Below are 9,277 nucleotides of genomic sequence, written 5' to 3'. Positions count from 1 at the left end.
AAAGGAGAGAGGGTAAACTGAAAAGACTGGGAAATAAGTCTAAAGAACTATTAGAGAGGCAAAAAGGAATATAAAAAAAAGCAAAGTATTCGAGACACAACAACAGCCAAAGAAAATTTAGGATAGGAATAGGGTCACTAAGCGATACACACGACAAACTCACAGGCAATGACAGCGAAATGGCAGAAATATTAAATAATCACTTTGCTTCAGTATTTACCAGGGAGACTGGTATTGTGGGCATGGCAGTAGAAGAAGAGATCAAAAAATATGTCAAGACATTTAAGATGGAAAGCGGGGAGATAAGTGATAAACTAATCAAACTTCGAGAGGAAATTTCCTGTTTGGAGCCTAACCAGAGTTTCAAACCGCTCAGCCACGCTAATTTCCGTATTACTGTTCAGGAGCTCATTTCACAGGGACACGATTACTGTCCTCCATTTAGGGAGGCTCAGTGAAAGGCGAAAATTGATCTATTAATCGAATCATAGAATAAAACAGCGCTATTCGGATACCATTCGGCCCATCGTGCCTGTGCCTGCTCTCTGAAAGAGCTGTCCAGTTAGTCCCACTCGCCTGCTGTTTCTCCATTGCCCTGGAAATGTTTCCATCCAAGCGTTTATCCAATTCCCTTTTGAAAACTGTGAGTTAAGAAAAACAATATTGAAAGGGGTGCTGGGGCCTCTGCAGCGTCGATGTGGAGTGTGTGATGATTGAAGTTATCAAGATGGTTGCTTTACACATGGTATGTTGTGCAATCATCCTGAAATATCTTCAACATCCAATACAAATTAAATTGCAAACCTGACGGACAAATACTGGAAAACAAGTCACGAGTGAACGCAAATCATCTGGGACCCGTTTCCAGCCTCACGGCATTTTAAATAAAGTGAAATAACTTTGCATTGAAAAAATTTGGAACTTGCATCTGTGCCTTTATCTGTTCCATTTCTTAAAGTTGCTGGCGTCTGATGATGGACACGCCTCTGCTCCCTCCATTGAACAAGAAAGGAGATGTTTGATGGGACCTGTTGGTTATGAGTTCATCCTTTACATTGAGTGGGTTCGCGTCCTTTAAACGGCGTCAACTTTAGCCCAGCGGTGAACTTCGCAGCAAACAAGTTCATCACCGTCTCACCGCGGGCGCTGACTGACATGTTTATTGTTATTTCTTTCAGACCTAAATAAATAGTAACCGTGATTTTAAATTGGCACTAAGTGATTTTTAGGTAGTCTCCTTTAAATGTTTCAAAGGCGACTCCTAATTCATGATAGTCCGGCCATTTCACCAGCCCTGTTGAAAACAAAACACGTCTCTACTTTTCGTGTCTTTTTATCGAAAGGCAAAATATATGTTTCCCGTGACCTCTGAAGGATGGACAAGTATATTTCAGAAAGCAGAAGCAAGTTCACCTCGCTTAAATTGTCTGACCACGTTAGAGGCGATATATGTATACATATATATATATGTAAAAATATATATGTAAAAATATGCAAGAAGTTGCTGTCTGTTTCTGTGGTTGTCTTTTTTCTTTGTGTGTCCATCTGCAGGTCGATTTTGAATCAATACCAGTCTTCGTGTCAGTTTGTTGCATGAAATAAATCAGGGCATCAGGCGCTCCCCTCCCTGCCACTGGGTGGGTACTGATTCAGGTTTTCGACCAAACTTCTGTTTTTTTTTGTGAAAAAGCAATTAATACCTTCATTCCGGAATTATCCAGTCTCATGTGTGGGGTGAAAGAAACAGTGAACCCGATGCGATGTGAACACGCAGCCTTTTGATCTGGAGTCAGACCTTTGCGCCACGCACTCTGAAGACAGGATCCTGGACGTTATTATGTATATGAAAGTTTCTTCAAACAACGTTTCATTTATCCCACCTTGGTTGAACAGATAGGTATCAAGTCTCTTCCATATCCCACCGGGAATGAGACAGAATTGGAAGCAGTCTTCACCCCCAATATCACCCTGGCTTTTAGTGTCGACTCTCAGCGGACTGCGAGTAATGGATTTTGTTCACATTATTCAGCAATTTGAATCGTTAAATATTTAATCATTTTCAATGGGGACAAGATTTCGAAATGTTTCCGGCTGGTTTTGAATCGTGGTCTTTTCGTGTGTTGGGTGAACGTGATAACCACTGCACTACGGAAACCTGCTGCCTTAAGCTTCGTATTAGGGATATAACCCCTCAGCCAAACTAATTTCCGTATTACTGTCCAGGAGCTCACTTCACAGAGATACATTTACTGCGCTGTATTTTGGAAGGCTGCAGAGAAGGATCGGTGGCGATGGTCAGGCAGGGAATCCCAGAGCATCGCGCCCACACAAACATTTCACTGTTCTTTTTTCATGTGCCTGATATCCGACCGCAGTGTAAATTATGGCGAATCAGGCATGCTCAGATGACATTGTTCACAGAGTATTTTCTTGCAGCCAAATCACACATTCGAAAACTTGAAATGAGATGAAGAGATCGGAGCCATTCAAAGTATTCCCAGTTGCTGCAGATCAGGAATTAAAACCTGGCACCGGCTGCTGGGCAATATGAATGAGGCAATGAATCCAAAAGTGGACTCGAACCACCAACCTTTCGGTTAACAGCCGAACGCGCTAACCGATTGCGCCACCGACACGGTCTGGTGCTTTCCCTTGCAAGATACACTAAAGCAGCGTGTCAACGAGCCAAAGTTACATGTTGCAGCCACAGAAATGCAATTGTCCACTATCAGTGTTACTTTTCCAGAAATAAAGGATGGGACATTGTTTGTGGAAACATGGAAACGGTCTGGTCTCACTCACAGCGTCGATATCACCGCCAACCAGCTCTCCTGGAACCGGCGCGCCCACCGGTGCTTTGTCTGTCACTCAGTCGCACTGTGGGAGAACCTTCACCACACGGACTGCAGTGGTTCAAGGAGGCGGCTCACCACCACCTTCTCAAGGGCAATTAAAGATGGGCAATAAATGCCGGCCTCGCCAGCGACGCCCACATCCCATGAACAAATAAAGAAAAAGTATTCTGAGCGTCCGGACGCGGATGTCAGGTTTTGATGCCTGATCTGCAGTAACTGGGAGCGCTTTAATTGGCTCCGACCTCTTAATTTCACCCACAACATCAGAGTCACTGTTCCAGGGGGACATGCCGACTTAGCTGCGTCTTGGCCGCCTGTCTGGTCAGTCCTTTATTCGCCTCCAATTCCGTTTCCCAAAGCGTATCTGCAGATTCACAAAGCTGTTTGTCATTTCGGTTCCTTTCCATTTTTCCAGCTCCCGACTGGCAATAATTTGCAAACCTGGTTGCATCCCTGCGCCTTGCATTGTGTCCAGGGATGGGTTATATGCAGAGACTGGAGAAGCTGGGATTGCTCTCCTTCGAGCAAAAAAAGGTTAAGGGGAGATTTAATAGAGGTGTTCAAAATTATGAGGGGATTTTGATAGAATGGATGGGGAGAAGCTGTTTCCATTCGCAGGAGGGTCGATAACCAGAGGACACAATCTGCATTTATATAGCGCCTTTAACGTAGTAAAACGTCACAAGGTGCTTCACAGGAGCGTTATTAAACAAAACTTGACACTAAGCTACATGAGGAGATATTGGGACAGGTGACCAAAAGCTTAGTCGAAGAGGTCGGTTTTAAGGTATGTGTTAAAGGAGAGAGAGGCGGAGAAGTTTATGGAGGAAATTCCAGAGCTTAGGGCCTCGGCAGCTGAAGGCACTGCCGCAAATGGTGGAGCGATTAAAATCGGGGATGCGCAAGAGGCCAGAATTGCAGGAGCACAGAGATTTTTTTTATTCGTTCATGGGATGTGGGCATCGCTGGCTGGGCCAGCATTTATTGCCCATCCCTAATTGCCCTTGAGAAGGTGGTGGTGAGCCGCCTTCTTGAACCGCTGCAGTCCTTGTGGTGAAGGTTCTCCCACAGTGCTGTTAGGAAGGGAGTTCCAGGATTTTGACCCAGCGACGATGAAGGAACGGCCGATGTATGTTTGATGCAGTGTTCACTGGTGGTTGGGAATAGTTCATTGCACAAAAATAATTCAAGTCTGTGACACACTGAATGTTTTTTTTAATCACCACTGATACATTCTGTTACACACTGAAGGAAATGCTAACTTGTTTGCCAATTACAATTAAAACGTTAATAAATCTTCGTGCTTTGCATATCATGAACTTTTATCCCTTCCCATTTATATACTGTATTTTAGAAGTCTGCTTAAAAATGTTTAGTGCTTATTATACCAGGAATCTGGTGCAGCCACTGTTAAATTTAAAATGGTTTGTAGCCCCTTTCACGCTTGATGAAGCTCGACCCTGGAGGTTTATGGGGAGCAAGTCGCAACAAAATGCTTCCCCCCGAGGGTAAATCGGGGATTTTCTTCGTGTAACTGGTGAACATGATAACCACTACACTAAGGAAACGACAAACTTTTCGGTCTCAGGTCTGAAGGAAGTGTCTTGGGAAAACATGAACTGCTGACTCTCTTCACATTGACTCTTTTCACGAACATTTCCTCGATCGAAACTACACAAGTCACAGGGAAAAAATGTCAAAGTCATTAAACTCCCGAATTAGCCCCAAAATCTATCAATATCAGTTTTGAAATTTTCAATTGACCCCCAGCCTCAACAGCTTTTTGGGGGAGAGAGTTCCAGATTTCCACTCCCCTTTGTGTAATGAAATTCTTCCTGACATCACCCCTGAATGGCCCAGCTCGAATTTTAAGGTTACGCCCCATTGTTCTGGACTCTCCCCACCAGAGGAAATAGTCTCGATCTGCCCTGTCAAATGTTTAATCATCTTAAACACCTCAATTAGATCACCCCTTAATATTCTAAACTCAAGGGAATGCAAGTGTCGTCCATGCAACCTGTCCTCATAATTGCTTATCAAGGATAGTAACCAAAAAGGGTTTCACGATGGCTGGCTCTGGAGTGGATTGGTTGTTAGTAGTGGGCTCGTTGGTCTAGGGGTATGATTCTTGCTTCCGGTTTGTTACTATGAATATGTGAGAGGTTCCGAGTTCAAATCCCAGATGAGCCCTGATTTTACTTTGGATCTTGAACTTCCAAAGACAGAAAAGTCCCCAAATCACCCCACATGAGTGAAACAATTCCTATGTTTCATACCAGTACCTAACACAACTGCCCAACTTGGTTCTGATGAAAGGTCATTGACCTGAAACATTAACTCTGTTTCTCTCTCCACAGATGCTGCCTGACCTGCTGAGGGTTTCCAACATTTCCGATGTTATCAGAGTTTCACTTCCCTCATCACCTAACTACACTCCTCCACTAGATGTCGCCTTGTGGTGCAAACAGGCTCCTTCCGCACAGCCAGGTGTTCTGCTTCAGGCATTAATCATAACTATAACTTTTGAACTTGTTAGTTAAAAGATATGGCCTTAACAATTGACCAGAAAACAGAATGGTGTTTATCTCTCACCAGTACAGTCCTTTCCCGCAGCATCAGCTTGGAATGATACGTAGCAATCATACAGATGTCACACCTCTCCTGCTTGCCTGTGAAGCTGGTAAGACGAATAGCACACAATGCTGCCTGACACACATACACAGCAGCTATGAATGACTTAAAGGTCTTGTTATGATTGTCAGGCAATTGTTTATATCAAAAGGATAATTAAACTTACGAGTATAATGATATCAGCAACAATCCAAGTGTTTCTGGACTTCAGAATCTACTCGTCTCTATATTAAACATATGCATGCATATAAAATGAAGCAAATCTGTCTTATGATTGTAGTTTCATTCTCCCAACGGAGATTTATACTTCCTCACTTAAGAGGCAAAAGCTAAAGGTTAATATTACTTCAATATAAAGACTGACTCTTTCCTTACAATACAGATACCCCAAACTAATATAACACCTCAAACTGATGGAGCTCCTCAAACTAAAACAGTATCTCAAACTGATACAGTACCTCAAACGGATAGAGAATCTGAAACTACTATAATACCTCAAGCTAATTCATCATCTGAAACTAATGAAGTACCTCAAACTAATACAGTACCTCAAACAAATACAACACCTTAAACTAATGCAGTACTTCAAACCGATACAGAACCTGAAAGTAATATAATACCTCAAACTAATACAGCATCTCAATCTAATACAGTATCTCAAACTAATAAAGTACTTCAACTAATACAGCACCTCAAACTAATAGAGCACCTCAAGCCAATACAACACCTCAAAGTGATACAGCACCTCAAGCGAATACAGTACCTCAAACTAATATAGTACCTCAAATTAGTACAGCGTCTTAAACTAATCCAGCACCTCAAACTATGTATCGTTGTCTCTCCACTGCTTTAAATGTATCTATCTATCTATATATTTATCTATCCATCTATCTATCTTTCTATCCATCTATCTCTCCATCTATCTATCAATCGATTCATCTATCTCACTATCCATCTATCTCTCTATCTATAAATCTCTCTATCCATATATCTATCCATCCATCCATCTGTCTTTCTATCTCTATATCTCTCTATCCATCTATCTATCCATCCATCTATCCATCCATCTATCTATCTATATATCTCTATCCATCTAACCAGATATCTATCTACCGATCGATCTATCTCTATCTATCCATCTATCTATCTATATAGCTATCTATCTATCTACCTTTATCTCCCTATCTCTCCATATCAGTTCCTCGTTCAACCTGTTTATTGCTCTGTTGTTGTTTCTCTATCGCTTTCTGTCTCTCCTCCTTCATTACTCAAGTTTATCAAATAACTTTCTAATCTTTATTTAAAAAATGCAATATTAAAGCATGAGCATGAGGTAAATGAGCAAATTACAAGGTGGGGTGGACTCAGTATGTTGGTCTGTGAGGTCTTCCTTCTTCAGGCTGCTGATCACAGAAGTCTCCCTGAGCAGCTTCTGGAAGAAGAAGCGCGAGCACTTCTCGTCCTGCTCCACGGAGCGGACTCTGGAGCGAAAGATCATTTTTGAAGCCCCTTTAACTGGATGCATCACACCGTGAGATCACAAGGTGAGGCCCCTTTAACTGGACGGTTCATAGCATAAGATCACAGCATGAGGCCCCCTGAACTGGACGGTTCACACCGTGAGATCACAGCATGAGGCCCATTTAACTGGACGGTTCATACCGTGAGATACGGTCTGTATTGTACTGTATTGCTTCGAAATTGTGAAATTTAGTTTTAACTCTGTGTATTCTTAAATTTTATGCAGTAATATATGTTTTGTAATAAAAAAAATTCGCAGAAACTTTCGAATCAAACGGGTATCGACCCTCCACACGTTATCCATTGCTCCACTGGCCCAGTTTTCAAAAAGCATGCAGTAACTCACACTCCCACAGCGCTGGAGAATGAGCAGTTACCGAGTCAGTCTCGGTCATGCCCACGCGATTCCACGAGTCCGGGCGTGTCAATAGGTGCACGGTGAACAATCACCAAAGAGAGAGACATCAGCTGCTTCCTTTCGATCGCTCAACTTGTAGAGCAGAGGTCTACAGTACAATTAACAGATCAAAGTTTGCTGGTTCGAAGTAATAAACGTGCTTTTGGAGTAAGTAGCTCTAGGCCATTCTCTTAACTTTACAGGCAGCCTACGGCTTAACATGTTGGCGCTGAGGCACAGGAGACCACTTTTCCTTTGTCAAACCTTAAAGCTTTCTGTGTCTTTCAGAACACGGCTGTTTTGCTCGAGCATTTGCCTCTGCTCACCAGCAGGGAGTGCCTTTGAGCAACAACACTTCAAACCGCTTTCAGGCAAAAATGTCTTCGATCAGGCAGACAGACAGGGCTCTCGCTGCTCCCTCAAGCTCGGGGCCGCTGTTCCTTTCCTGTGATCTCATGTATCTTCCGCAGGCTCGGGCTATTCTCAGCATCATTCACGATTACTGTGGCTTCCCGTTCTGCTGTTGCTCACTTGCTGATGCTCGATACCACCGATTGGAGCAAAGTATTGATTGTCGTCAGGGAGGGGGCCAACCCAAGGCGAGATTTCTCTGCTGATCGTGGAGCTGCTTGGAGGCGAGTGCGAAACAACGACTGTGAAGGGCATTGAATAAAGAGGGCAGTAGCAACATGGATACAGAATCGACTATAGGACAGGAAACAGAGTAGTGGTGAACGGTTGTTTTTCGGACTGGAGGGAGGTGGACAGTGGTGTTCCCCAGGGGTCGGTGCTGTTACCACTGCTTTCCTTTATATATATTAATGACTTGAATTTGGGTGTACAGGGCACAATTTGCAAATTTGCAGATGACACCAAATTTGTAAGGGTAATCAACAGTGAGGAGGATAGTGATCGAGTTGAAGAGAATATATGCAGACTGGTTGCATGGGCGGACACATGGCAAATGACACTTAACGAAGAAAAATGCGAATTGATGCATTTCGGTAGGAAGAACGAGAAGAGGCAACATAAACTAGAGGGCACAATTCTAACAGTGATACAGGAACAGAGAGATCTGGGGTTATATGTGCAAATATCATTGAAAGTGGCGTGGCAGGTTGAGAAAGCGGTTAAAAAAGCATACGGGATCCTGGGCTTCATAAATAGAGGCAAAGAGTACTAAAGTATGGAAGTCATGATGAACCTTTAGAAAACACTGGTTCAGCCACAACTGGAGTATTGTGTCCACTTCTGGGCGCCGCACTTTAGGAAAGATATGAAGGCATTAAAGAGGGTGCAGAAGAGATTTACTAGAATGATTCCAGCGATGAGGGACTTTAGTTACGTGGATAGACTGGAGAAGCTGGAGATTTGATGGAGATTTTCAAAACCATGAAGGGTTTAGACAGAGTATATTGAGAGAAATCGTTCCCATTTGCAGAAGGGTGAAGGACCAGAGGACATAGATTTAAGGTGATTGGCAAAAGCACCAAAGATGACATGAGGAAAAACGATGGGACGGTGGAGTGGGACCAGCTGGATTGCTCTTGCATAGAGCTGGTGTGGTCTCGATGGGCAGAATGGCCTCCTTCAGTGCTGTAACTTTCCATGATTCTAGTCGAATGCTCGCTGAGCAGGTGAGAGATAGCAAGATGGATTCTTGCATTCTCCACTCACCGTTTGACTTGGGTCAATTGTCCAGAAACAAAAGTGGCGTCAGTTTTCAGCGAGCCCATGGTCCATGTACTTCTTAAGCTTCACTGCGTGCTACGGTACAGAGAGGTCAAGGGGCAGCAAATCTTTTGGTGTGCTGCAGGAAGCAAAAATTCATGATTTTGGTCTTCGGCAAAGATTGAAAAAAAAAGCTTAATGA

At 43.3% G+C, this 9,277-nt stretch overlaps 1 non-coding gene across 1 annotated transcript; it reads right to left on the bottom strand.

Moving 5' to 3' along the window:
* Positions 1 to 2,560: 2,560 nt before the first annotated feature.
* trnan-guu (transfer RNA asparagine (anticodon GUU)) lies at positions 2,561 to 2,640 on the bottom strand. The gene has a single exon. It is a non-coding gene; the product is annotated as a tRNA-Asn (tRNA).
* Positions 2,641 to 9,277: the final 6,637 nt, after the last annotated feature.

The sequence above is a fragment of the Heptranchias perlo genome, unplaced genomic scaffold (assembly GCF_035084215.1).
Source record: "Heptranchias perlo isolate sHepPer1 unplaced genomic scaffold, sHepPer1.hap1 HAP1_SCAFFOLD_50, whole genome shotgun sequence".
Taxonomy (NCBI): Eukaryota; Metazoa; Chordata; class Chondrichthyes; order Hexanchiformes; family Hexanchidae; genus Heptranchias; species Heptranchias perlo.
The sequence above is the reverse complement of the archived record's forward strand: the minus strand, read 5'-3'. Positions and strand labels throughout refer to the sequence as shown.